Source organism: Hyperolius riggenbachi, chromosome 5, assembly GCF_040937935.1.
Source record: "Hyperolius riggenbachi isolate aHypRig1 chromosome 5, aHypRig1.pri, whole genome shotgun sequence".
In the NCBI taxonomy this organism is placed as follows: Eukaryota; Metazoa; Chordata; class Amphibia; order Anura; family Hyperoliidae; genus Hyperolius; species Hyperolius riggenbachi.
Window position 1 is genome coordinate 450,285,566 of NC_090650.1, and position 12,866 is coordinate 450,298,431.

General features: G+C 56.5%; 1 protein-coding gene across 1 annotated transcript in view; it reads right to left on the reverse strand.

The window, feature by feature from the left end:
* LOC137519289 (ranBP-type and C3HC4-type zinc finger-containing protein 1-like) overlaps positions 1-12,866 on the reverse strand; it is a 238,698-nt gene that overhangs the window by 129,991 nt on the left and 95,841 nt on the right. The window lies entirely within an intron of this gene.

Below are 12,866 nucleotides of genomic sequence, written 5' to 3' on the forward strand. Positions count from 1 at the left end.
GAGGGAGCAGGCTGGTGTTGTGCCTTCCTCTGGATCAGCAGGGATATGTGAGGGAGCAGGCTGGTGTTGTGCCTTCCTCTGGATCAGCAGGCATATGTGAGGGAGCAGGCTGGTGTTGTGCCTTCCTCTGGATCAGCAGGGATATGTGAGGGTGCAGGCTGGTGTTGTGCCTTCCTCTGGATCAGCAGGGATATGTGAGGGTGCAGGCTGGTATTGTGCCTTCCTCTGGATCAGCAGGGATATGTGAGGGTGCAGGCTGGTATTGTGCCTTCCTCTGGATCAGCAGGGATATGTGAGGGAGCAGGCTGGTGTTGTGCCTTCCTCTGGATCAGCAGGGATATGTGAGGGTGCAGGCTGCTGTTGTACCTTCCTCTGGATCAGCAGGGATATGTGAGGGAGCAGGCTGGTGTTGTACCTTCCTCTGGCTCAGCAGGGATATGTGAGGGAGCAGGCTGGTGTTGTACCTTCCTCTGGATCAGCAGAGATATGTGAGGGAGCAGGCTGGAGTTGTACCTTCCTCTGGCTCAGCAGGGATATGTGAGGGAGCAGGCTGGAGTTGTACCTTCCTCTGGCTCAGCAGGGATATGTGAGGGAGCAGACTGGTGTTGTACCTTCCTCTGGATCAGCAGGGATATGTGAGGGAGCAGGCTGGTGTTGTGCCTTCCTCTGGATCAGCAGGGATATGTGAGGGAGCAGGCTGGTGTTGTGCCTTCCTCTGGATCAGCAGGGATATGTGAGGTAGCAGGCTGGTGTTGTACCTTCCTCTGGATCAGCAGGGATATGTGAGGGAGCAGGCTGGTGTTGTGCCTTCCTCTGGATCAGCAGGGATATGTGTGGGAGCAGGCTGGTGTTGTGCCTTCCTCTGGATCAGCAGGGATATGTGAGGGAGCAGGCTGGTGTTGTACCTTCCTCTGGATCAGCAGGGATATGTGAGGGAGCAGGCTGGAGTTGTACCTTCCTCTGGCTCAGCAGGGATATGTGAGGGAGCAGACTGGTGTTGTACCTTCCTCTGGATCAGCAGGGATATGTGAGGGAGCAGGCTGGTGTTGTGCCTTCCTCTGGATCAGCAGGGATATGTGAGGGAGCAGGCTGGTGCTGTGCCTTCCTCTGGATCAGCAGGGATATGTGAGGGAGCAGGCTGGTGTTGTGCCTTCCTCTGGATCAGCAGGGATATGTGAGGGAGCAGGCTGGTGTTGTACCTTCCTCTGGATCAGCAGGGATATGTGAGGGAGCAGGCTGGTGTTGTGCCTTCCTCTGGATCAGCAGGGATATGTGAGGGTGCAGGCTGGTGTTGTGCCTTCCTCTGGATCAGCAGGGATATGTGAGGGAGCAGGCTGGTGCTGTGCCTTCCTCTGGATCAGCAGGGATATGTGAGAGAGCAGGCTGGTGTTGTACCTTCCTCTGGATCAGCAGGGATATGTGAGGGTGCAGGCTGGTGTTGTGCCTTCCTCTGGATCAGCAGGGATATATGAGGGAGCAGGCTAGTGTTGTACCTTCCTCTGGATCAGCAGGGATATGTGAGGGTGCAGGCTGGTGTTGTGCCTTCCTCTGGATCAGCAGGGATATGTGAGGGAGCAGGCTGGTGTTGTACCTTCCTCTGGATCAGCAGGGATATGTGAGGGTGCAGGCTGGTGTTGTGCCTTCCTCTGGATCAGCAGGGATATGTGAGGGAGCAGGCTGGTGTTGTACCTTCCTCTGGATCAGCAGGGATATGTGAGGGTGCAGGCTGGTGTTGTGCCTTCCTCTGGATCAGCAGGGATATATGAGGGAGCAGGCTGGTGTTGTACCTTCCTCTGGATCAGCAGGGATATGTGAGGGTGCAGGCTGGTGTTGTGCCTTCCTCTGGATCAGCAGGGATATGTGAGGGAGCAGGCTGGTGTTGTGCCTTCCTCTAGATCAGCAGGGATATGTGAGGGAGCAGGCTGGTGTTGTGCCTTCCTCTAGATCAGCAGGGATATGTGAGGGAGCAGGCTGGTGTTGTGCCTTCCTCTGGATCAGCAGGGATATGTGAGGGAGCAGGCTGCTGTTGTGCCTTCCTCTGGATCAGCAGGGATATGTGAGGGAGCAGGCTGGTGTTGTGCCTTCCTCTGGATCAGCAGGGATATGTGAGGGAGCAGGCTGGTGTTGTGCCTTCCTCTGGATCAGCAGGGATATGTGAGGGAGCAGGCTGGTGTTGTGTCTTCCTCTGGATCAGCAGGGATATGTGAGGGAGCAGGCTGGTGTTGTGCCTTCCTCTGGATCAGCAGGCATATGTGAGGGAGCAGGCTGGTGTTGTGCCTTCCTCTGGATCAGCAGGGATATGTGAGGGTGCAGGCTGGTGTTGTGCCTTCCTCTGGATCAGCAGGGATATGTGAGGGTGCAGGCTGGTGTTGTGCCTTCCTCTGGATCAGCAGGCATATGTGAGGGTGCAGGCTGGTGTTGTGCCTTCCTCTGGATCAGCAGGGATATGTGAGGGTGCAGGCTGGTATTGTGCCTTCCTCTGGATCAGCAGGCATATGTGGGGGTGCAGGCTGGTGTTGTGCCTTCCTCTGGATCAGCAGGGATATGTGAGGGAGCAGCCTGGTGTTGTGCCTTCCTCTGGATCAGCAGGTATATGTGAGGGAGCAGGCTGGTGTTGTGCCTTCCTCTGGATCAGCAGGGATATGTGAGGGAGCAGGCTGGTGTTGTACCTTCCTCTGGGTCAGCAGGGATATGTGAGGGAGCAGGCTGGTGTTGTGCCTTCCTCTGGATCAGCAGGGATATGTGAGGGAGCAGGCTGGTGTTGTGCCTTCCTCTGGATCAGCAGGCATATGTGAGGGAGCAGGCTGGTGTTGTGCCTTCCTCTGGATCAGCAGGGATATGTGAGGGTGCAGGCTGGTGTTGTGCCTTCCTCTGGATCAGCAGGGATATGTGAGGGTGCAGGCTGGTATTGTGCCTTCCTCTGGATCAGCAGGGATATGTGAGGGTGCAGGCTGGTATTGTGCCTTCCTCTGGATCAGCAGGGATATGTGAGGGAGCAGGCTGGTGTTGTGCCTTCCTCTGGATCAGCAGGGATATGTGAGGGTGCAGGCTGCTGTTGTACCTTCCTCTGGATCAGCAGGGATATGTGAGGGAGCAGGCTGGTGTTGTACCTTCCTCTGGCTCAGCAGGGATATGTGAGGGAGCAGGCTGGTGTTGTACCTTCCTCTGGATCAGCAGAGATATGTGAGGGAGCAGGCTGGAGTTGTACCTTCCTCTGGCTCAGCAGGGATATGTGAGGGAGCAGGCTGGAGTTGTACCTTCCTCTGGCTCAGCAGGGATATGTGAGGGAGCAGACTGGTGTTGTACCTTCCTCTGGATCAGCAGGGATATGTGAGGGAGCAGGCTGGTGTTGTGCCTTCCTCTGGATCAGCAGGGATATGTGAGGGAGCAGGCTGGTGTTGTGCCTTCCTCTGGATCAGCAGGGATATGTGAGGTAGCAGGCTGGTGTTGTACCTTCCTCTGGATCAGCAGGGATATGTGAGGGAGCAGGCTGGTGTTGTGCCTTCCTCTGGATCAGCAGGGATATGTGTGGGAGCAGGCTGGTGTTGTGCCTTCCTCTGGATCAGCAGGGATATGTGAGGGAGCAGGCTGGTGTTGTACCTTCCTCTGGATCAGCAGGGATATGTGAGGGAGCAGGCTGGAGTTGTACCTTCCTCTGGCTCAGCAGGGATATGTGAGGGAGCAGACTGGTGTTGTACCTTCCTCTGGATCAGCAGGGATATGTGAGGGAGCAGGCTGGTGTTGTGCCTTCCTCTGGATCAGCAGGGATATGTGAGGGAGCAGGCTGGTGCTGTGCCTTCCTCTGGATCAGCAGGGATATGTGAGGGAGCAGGCTGGTGTTGTGCCTTCCTCTGGATCAGCAGGGATATGTGAGGGAGCAGGCTGGTGTTGTACCTTCCTCTGGATCAGCAGGGATATGTGAGGGAGCAGGCTGGTGTTGTGCCTTCCTCTGGATCAGCAGGGATATGTGAGGGTGCAGGCTGGTGTTGTGCCTTCCTCTGGATCAGCAGGGATATGTGAGGGTGCAGGCTGGTGTTGTGCCTTCCTCTGGATCAGCAGGGATATGTGAGGGTGCAGGCTGGTGTTGTACCTTCCTCTGGATCAGCAGGGATATGTGAGGGAGCAGGCTGGTGTTGTGCCTTCCTCTGGATCAGCAGGGATATGTGTGGGAGCAGGCTGGTGTTGTGCCTTCCTCTGGATCAGCAGGGATATGTGAGGGAGCAGGCTGGTGTTGTACCTTCCTCTGGATCAGCAGGGATATGTGAGGGTGCAGGCTGGTGTTGTGCCTTCCTCTGGATCAGCAGGGATATGTGAGGGTGCAGGCTGGTGTTGTGCCTTCCTCTGGATCAGCAGGGATATGTGAGGGTGCAGGCTGGTGTTGTGCCTTCCTCTGGATCAGCAGGGATATGTGAGGGTGCAGGCTGGTGTTGTACCTTCCTCTGGATCAGCAGAGATATGTGAGGGAGCAGGCTGGTGTACCTTCCTCTGGATCAGCAGGGGTATGTGAGGGAGCAGGCTGGTGCTGTGCCATTCTCTGGATCAGCAGGGATATGTGAGGGTGCAGGCTGGTGTTGTGCCTTCCTCTGGATCAGCAGGGATATGTGAGGGAGCAGGCTGGTGTTGTGCCTTCCTCTGGATCAGCAGGGATATGTGAGGGTGCAGGCTGGTGTTGTGCCTTCCTCTGGATCAGCAGGGATATGTGAGGGTGCAGGCTGGTGTTCCTTCCTCTGGATCAGCAGGGATATGTGAGGGTGCAGGCTGGTGTTGTGCCTTCCTCTGGATCAGCAGGGATATGTGAGGGTGCAGGCTGGTGTTGTGCCTTCCTCTGGATCAGCAGGCATATGTGAGGGTGCAGGCTGGTGTTGTGCCTTCCTCTGGATCAGCAGGGATATGTGAGGGTGCAGGCTGGTGTTCCTTCCTCTGGATCAGCAGGGATATGTGAGGGTGCAGGCTGGTGTTGTGCCTTCCTCTGGATCAGCAGGGATATGTGAGGGAGCAGGCTGGTGTTGTGCCTTCCTCTGGATCAGCAGGGATATGTGAGGGAGCAGGCTGGTGTTGTACCTTCCTCTGGATCAGCAGGGATATGTGAGGGTGCAGGCTGGTGTTGTACCTTCCTCTGGATCAGCAGGGATATGTGAGGGTGCAGGCTGGTGTTCCTTCCTCTGGATCAGCAGGGATATGTGAGGGTGCAGGCTGGTGTTGTGCCTTCCTCTGGATCAGCAGGGATATGTGAGGGAGCAGGCTGGTGTTGTGCCTTCCTCTGGATCAGCAGGGATATGTGAGGGAGCAGGCTGGTGTTGTGCCTTCCTCTGGATCAGCAGGGATATGTGAGGGAGCAGGCTGGTGTTGTACCTTCCTCTGGATCAGCAGGGATATGTGAGGGTGCAGGCTGGTGTTCCTTCCTCTGGATCAGCAGGGATATGTGAGGGTGCAGGCTGGTGTTGTGCCTTCCTCTGGATCAGCAGGGATATGTGAGGGAGCAGGCTGGTGTTGTGCCTTCCTCTGGATCAGCAGGGATATGTGAGGGAGCAGGCTGGTGTTGTACCTTCCTCTGGATCAGCAGGGATATGTGAGGGAGCAGGCTGGTGTTGTAACGTCCCCTGGATCAGCAGGGATATGTGAGGGTGCAGGCTGGTGTTGTTCCTTCCTCTGGATCAGCAGGGATATGTGAGGGTGCAGGCTGGTGTTGTGCCTTCCTCTGGATCAGCAGGGATATGTGAGGGAGCAGGCTGGTGTTGTGCCTTCCTCTGGATCAGCAGGGATATGTGAGGGTGCAGGCTGGTGTTGTGCCTTCCTCTGGATCAGCAGGGATATGTGAGGGTGCAGGCTGGTGTTCCTTCCTCTGGATCAGCAGGGATATGTGAGGGTGCAGGCTGGTGTTGTGCCTTCCTCTGGATCAGCAGGGATATGTGAGGGTGCAGGCTGGTGTTGTGCCTTCCTCTGGATCAGCAGGCATATGTGAGGGTGCAGGCTGGTGTTGTGCCTTCCTCTGGATCAGCAGGGATATGTGAGGGTGCAGGCTGGTGTTCCTTCCTCTGGATCAGCAGGGATATGTGAGGGTGCAGGCTGGTGTTGTGCCTTCCTCTGGATCAGCAGGGATATGTGAGGGAGCAGGCTGGTGTTGTGCCTTCCTCTGGATCAGCAGGGATATGTGAGGGAGCAGGCTGGTGTTGTACCTTCCTCTGGATCAGCAGGGATATGTGAGGGTGCAGGCTGGTTTTGTGCCTTCCTCTGGATCAGCAGGGATATGTGAGGGTGCAGGCTGGTGTTGTGCCCTCCTCTGGATCTGCAGGGATATATGAGGGTGCAGGCTGGTGTTGTGCCTTCCTCTGGATCAGCAGGGATATGTGAGGGAGCAGGCTGGTGTTGTGCCTTCCTCTGGATCAGCAGGGATATGTGAGGGGGCAGGCTGGTGTTGTGCCTTCCTCTGGATCAGCAGGGATATGTGAGGGAGCAGGCTGGTGTTGTGCCTTCCTCTGGATCAGCAGGGATATGTGAGGGTGCAGGCTGGTGTTGTACCTTCCTCTGGATCAGCAGGGATATGTGAGGGTGCAGGCTGGTGTTGTGCCTTCCCCTGGATCAGCAGGGATATGTGAGGGAGCAGGCTGGTGTTGTGCCTTCCTCTGGATCAGCAGGGATATGTGAGGGTGCAGGCTGGTGTTGTGCCTTCCTCTGGATCAGCAGGGATATGTGTGGGAGCAGGCTGGTGTTGTGCCTTCCTCTGGATCAGCAGGGATATGTGAGGGTGCAGGCTGGTGTTGTACCTTCCTCTGGATCAGCAGAGATATGTGAGGGAGCAGGCTGGTGTACCTTCCTCTGGATCAGCAGGGATATGTGAGGGAGCAGGCTGGTGTTGTACCTTCCTCTGGATCAGCAGGGATATGTGAGAGAGCAGGCTGGTGTTGTACCTTCCTCTGGATCAGCAGGGATATGTGAGGGTGCAGGCTGGTGTTGTGCCTTCCTCTGGATCAGCAGGGATATGTGAGGGAACAGGCTGGTGTTGTGCCTTCCTCTGGATCAGCAGGGATATGTGAGGGAGCAGGCTGGTGTTGTGCCTTCCTCTGGATCAGCAGGGATATGTGAGGGTGCAGGCTGGTGTTGTGCCTTCCTCTGGATCAGCAGGGATATGTGAGGGAGCAGGCTGGTGTTGTGCCTTCCTCTGGATCAGCAGGGATATGTGAGGGAGCAGGCTGGTGTTGTACCTTCCTCTGGATCAGCAGGGATATGTGAGGGTGCAGGCTGGTGTTGTGCCTTCCTCTGGATCAGCAGGGATATGTGAGGGAGCAGGCTGGTGTTGTACCTTCCTCTGGATCAGCAGGGATATGTGAGGGAGCAGGCTGGTGTTGTACCTTCCTCTGGATCAGCAGGGATATGTGAGGGTGCAGGCTGGTGTTGTGCCTTCCTCTGGATCAGCAGGGATATGTGAGGGAGCAGGCCGGTGTTGTGCCTTCCTCTGGATCAGCAGGGATATGTGAGGGTGCAGGCCGGTGTTGTGCCTTCCTCTGGATCAGCAGGGATATGTGAGGGAGCAGGCCGGTGTTGTGCCTTCCTCTGGATCAGCAGGGATATGTGAGGGAGCAGGCTGGTGTTGTGCCTTCCTCTGGATCAGCAGGGATATGTGTGGGAGCAGGCTGGTGTTGTGCCTTCCTCTGGATCAGCAGGGATATGTGAGGGAGCAGGCTGGTGTTGTACCTTCCTCTGGATCAGCAGGGATATGTGAGGGTGCAGGCTGGTGTTGTGCCTTCCTCTGGATCAGCAGGGATATGTGAGGGTGCAGGCTGGTGTTGTGCCTTCCTCTGGATCAGCAGGGATATGTGAGGGTGCAGGCTGGTGTTGTGCCTTCCTCTGGATCAGCAGGGATATGTGAGGGTGCAGGCTGGTGTTGTACCTTCCTCTGGATCAGCAGAGATATGTGAGGGAGCAGGCTGGTGTACCTTCCTCTGGATCAGCAGGGGTATGTGAGGGAGCAGGCTGGTGCTGTGCCTTCCTCTGGATCAGCAGGGATATGTGAGGGTGCAGGCTGGTGTTGTGCCTTCCTCTGGATCAGCAGGGATATGTGAGGGAGCAGGCTGGTGTTGTGCCTTCCTCTGGATCAGCAGGGATATGTGAGGGTGCAGGCTGGTGTTGTGCCTTCCTCTGGATCAGCAGGGATATGTGAGGGTGCAGGCTGGTGTTCCTTCCTCTGGATCAGCAGGGATATGTGAGGGTGCAGGCTGGTGTTGTGCCTTCCTCTGGATCAGCAGGGATATGTGTGGGAGCAGGCTGGTGTTGTGCCTTCCTCTGGATCAGCAGGGATATGTGAGGGTGCAGGCTGGTGTTGTACCTTCCTCTGGATCAGCAGAGATATGTGAGGGAGCAGGCTGGTGTACCTTCCTCTGGATCAGCAGGGATATGTGAGGGAGCAGGCTGGTGTTGTACCTTCCTCTGGATCAGCAGGGATATGTGAGAGAGCAGGCTGGTGTTGTACCTTCCTCTGGATCAGCAGGGATATGTGAGGGTGCAGGCTGGTGTTGTGCCTTCCTCTGGATCAGCAGGGATATGTGAGGGTGCAGGCTGGTGTACCTTCCTCTGGATCAGCAGGGATATGTGAGGGAGCAGGCTGGTGTTGTACCTTCCTCTGGATCAGCAGGGATATGTGAGAGAGCAGGCCGGTGTTGTGCCTTCCTCTGGATCAGCAGGGATATGTGAGGGAGCAGGCCGGTGTTGTGCCTTCCTCTGGATCAGCAGGGATATGTGAGGGAGCAGGCTGGTGTTGTGCCTTCCTCTGGATCAGCAGGGATATGTGTGGGAGCAGGCTGGTGTTGTGCCTTCCTCTGGATCAGCAGGGATATGTGAGGGAGCAGGCTGGTGTTGTACCTTCCTCTGGATCAGCAGGGATATGTGAGGGTGCAGGCTGGTGTTGTGCCTTCCTCTGGATCAGCAGGGATATGTGAGGGTGCAGGCTGGTGTTGTGCCTTCCTCTGGATCAGCAGGGATATGTGAGGGTGCAGGCTGGTGTTGTGCCTTCCTCTGGATCAGCAGGGATATGTGAGGGTGCAGGCTGGTGTTGTACCTTCCTCTGGATCAGCAGAGATATGTGAGGGAGCAGGCTGGTGTACCTTCCTCTGGATCAGCAGGGGTATGTGAGGGAGCAGGCTGGTGCTGTGCCTTCCTCTGGATCAGCAGGGATATGTGAGGGTGCAGGCTGGTGTTGTGCCTTCCTCTGGATCAGCAGGGATATGTGAGGGAGCAGGCTGGTGTTGTGCCTTCCTCTGGATCAGCAGGGATATGTGAGGGTGCAGGCTGGTGTTGGGCCTTCCTCTGGATCAGCAGGGATATGTGAGGGTGCAGGCTGGTGTTCCTTCCTCTGGATCAGCAGGGATATGTGAGGGTGCAGGCTGGTGTTGTGCCTTCCTCTGGATCAGCAGGGATATGTGAGGGTGCAGGCTGGTGTTGTGCCTTCCTCTGGATCAGCAGGCATATGTGAGGGTGCAGGCTGGTGTTGTGCCTTCCTCTGGATCAGCAGGGATATGTGAGGGTGCAGGCTGGTGTTCCTTCCTCTGGATCAGCAGGGATATGTGAGGGTGCAGGCTGGTGTTGTGCCTTCCTCTGGATCAGCAGGGATATGTGAGGGAGCAGGCTGGTGTTGTGCCTTCCTCTGGATCAGCAGGGATATGTGAGGGAGCAGGCTGGTGTTGTACCTTCCTCTGGATCAGCAGGGATATGTGAGGGTGCAGGCTGGTGTTGTACCTTCCTCTGGATCAGCAGGGATATGTGAGGGTGCAGGCTGGTGTTCCTTCCTCTGGATCAGCAGGGATATGTGAGGGTGCAGGCTGGTGTTGTGCCTTCCTCTGGATCAGCAGGGATATGTGAGGGAGCAGGCTGGTGTTGTGCCTTCCTCTGGATCAGCAGGGATATGTGAGGGAGCAGGCTGGTGTTGTGCCTTCCTCTGGATCAGCAGGGATATGTGAGGGAGCAGGCTGGTGTTGTACCTTCCTCTGGATCAGCAGGGATATGTGAGGGTGCAGGCTGGTGTTCCTTCCTCTGGATCAGCAGGGATATGTGAGGGTGCAGGCTGGTGTTGTGCCTTCCTCTGGATCAGCAGGGATATGTGAGGGAGCAGGCTGGTGTTGTGCCTTCCTCTGGATCAGCAGGGATATGTGAGGGAGCAGGCTGGTGTTGTACCTTCCTCTGGATCAGCAGGGATATGTGAGGGAGCAGGCTGGTGTTGTAACGTCCCCTGGATCAGCAGGGATATGTGAGGGTGCAGGCTGGTGTTGTTCCTTCCTCTGGATCAGCAGGGATATGTGAGGGAGCAGGCTGGTGTTGTGCCTTCCTCTGGATCAGCAGGGATATGTGAGGGTGCAGGCTGGTGTTGTGCCTTCCTCTGGATCAGCAGGGATATGTGAGGGTGCAGGCTGGTGTTCCTTCCTCTGGATCAGCAGGGATATGTGAGGGTGCAGGCTGGTGTTGTGCCTTCCTCTGGATCAGCAGGGATATGTGAGGGTGCAGGCTGGTGTTGTGCCTTCCTCTGGATCAGCAGGCATATGTGAGGGTGCAGGCTGGTGTTGTGCCTTCCTCTGGATCAGCAGGGATATGTGAGGGTGCAGGCTGGTGTTCCTTCCTCTGGATCAGCAGGGATATGTGAGGGTGCAGGCTGGTGGTGTGCCTTCCTCTGGATCAGCAGGGATATGTGAGGGAGCAGGCTGGTGTTGTGCCTTCCTCTGGATCAGCAGGGATATGTGAGGGAGCAGGCTGGTGTTGTACCTTCCTCTGGATCAGCAGGGATATGTGAGGGTGCAGGCTGGTTTTGTGCCTTCCTCTGGATCAGCAGGGATATGTGAGGGTGCAGGCTGGTGTTGTGCCTTCCTCTGGATCTGCAGGGATATGTGAGGGTGCAGGCTGGTGTTGTGCCTTCCTCTGGATCAGCAGGGATATGTGAGGGAGCAGGCTGGTGTTGTGCCTTCCTCTGGATCAGCAGGGATATGTGAGGGGGCAGGCTGGTGTTGTGCCTTCCTCTGGATCAGCAGGGATATGTGAGGGAGCAGGCTGGTGTCGTGCCTTCCTCTGGATCAGCAGGGATATGTGAGGGTGCAGGCTGGTGTTGTACCTTCCTCTGGATCAGCAGGGATATGTGAGGGTGCAGGCTGGTGTTGTGCCTTCCCCTGGATCAGCAGGGATATGTGAGGGAGCAGGCTGGTGTTGTGCCTTCCTCTGGATCAGCAGGGATATGTGAGGGTGCAGGCTGGTGTTGTGCCTTCCTCTGGATCAGCAGGGATATGTGTGGGAGCAGGCTGGTGTTGTGCCTTCCTCTGGATCAGCAGGGATATGTGAGGGTGCAGGCTGGTGTTGTACCTTCCTCTGGATCAGCAGAGATATGTGAGGGAGCAGGCTGGTGTACCTTCCTCTGGATCAGCAGGGATATGTGAGGGAGCAGGCTGGTGTTGTACCTTCCTCTGGATCAGCAGGGATATGTGAGAGAGCAGGCTGGTGTTGTACCTTCCTCTGGATCAGCAGGGATATGTGAGGGTGCAGGCTGGTGTTGTGCCTTCCTCTGGATCAGCAGGGATATGTGAGGGAACAGGCTGGTGTTGTGCCTTCCTCTGGATCAGCAGGGATATGTGAGGGAGCAGGCTGGTGTTGTGCCTTCCTCTGGATCAGCAGGGATATGTGAGGGTGCAGGCTGGTGTTGTGCCTTCCTCTGGATCAGCAGGGATATGTGAGGGAGCAGGCTGGTGTTGTGCCTTCCTCTGGATCAGCAGGGATATGTGAGGGAGCAGGCTGGTGTTGTACCTTCCTCTGGATCAGCAGGGATATGTGAGGGTGCAGGCTGGTGTTGTGCCTTCCTCTGGATCAGCAGGGATATGTGAGGGAGCAGGCTGGTGTTGTACCTTCCTCTGGATCAGCAGGGATATGTGAGGGAGCAGGCTGGTGTTGTACCTTCCTCTGGATCAGCAGGGATATGTGAGGGTGCAGGCTGGTGTTGTGCCTTCCTCTGGATCAGCAGGGATATGTGAGGGAGCAGGCTGGTGTTGTGCCTTCCTCTGGATCAGCAGGGATATGTGAGGGTGCAGGCCGGTGTTGTGCCTTCCTCTGGATCAGCAGGGATATGTGAGGGAGCAGGCTGGTGTTGTGCCTTCCTCTGGATCAGCAGGGATATGTGAGGGAGCAGGCTGGTGTTGTGCCTTCCTCTGGATCAGCAGGGATATGTGAGGGAGCAGGCTGGTGTTGTACCTTTCTCTGGATCAGCAGGGACATGTGAGGGAGCAGGCTGGTGTTGTGCCTTCCTCTGGATCAGCAGGGATATGTGAGGGAGCAGGCTGGTGTTGTGACTTCCTCTGGATCAGCAGGGATATGTGAGGGAGCAGGCTGGTGTTGTACCTTCCTCTGGATCAGCAGGGATATGTGAGGGAGCAGGCTGGTGTTGTACCTTCCTCTGGATCAGCAGGGATATGTGAGGGAGCAGGCTGGTGTTGTACCTTCCTCTGGATCAGCACGGATATGTGAGGGTGCAGGCTGATGATGTACCTTCCTCTGGATCAGCAGGGATATGTGAGGGTGCAGGCTGGTGTTGTACCTTCCTCTGGATCAGCAGGGATATGTGAGGGAGCAGGCTAGTGTTGTACCTTCCTCTGGATAAGCAGGGATATGTGAGGGAGCAGGCTGGTGTTGTGCCTTCCTCTGGATCAGCAGGGATATGTGAGGGAGCAGGCTGGTGTTGTGCCTTCCTCTGGATCAGCAGGGATATGTGAGGGAGCAGGCTGGTGTTGTGCCTTCCTCTGGATCAGCAGGGATATGTGAGGGTGCAGGCTGGTGTTGTACCTTCCTCTGGATCAGCAGGGATATGTGAGGGAGCAGGCTGGTGTTGTGCCTTCCTCTGGATCAGC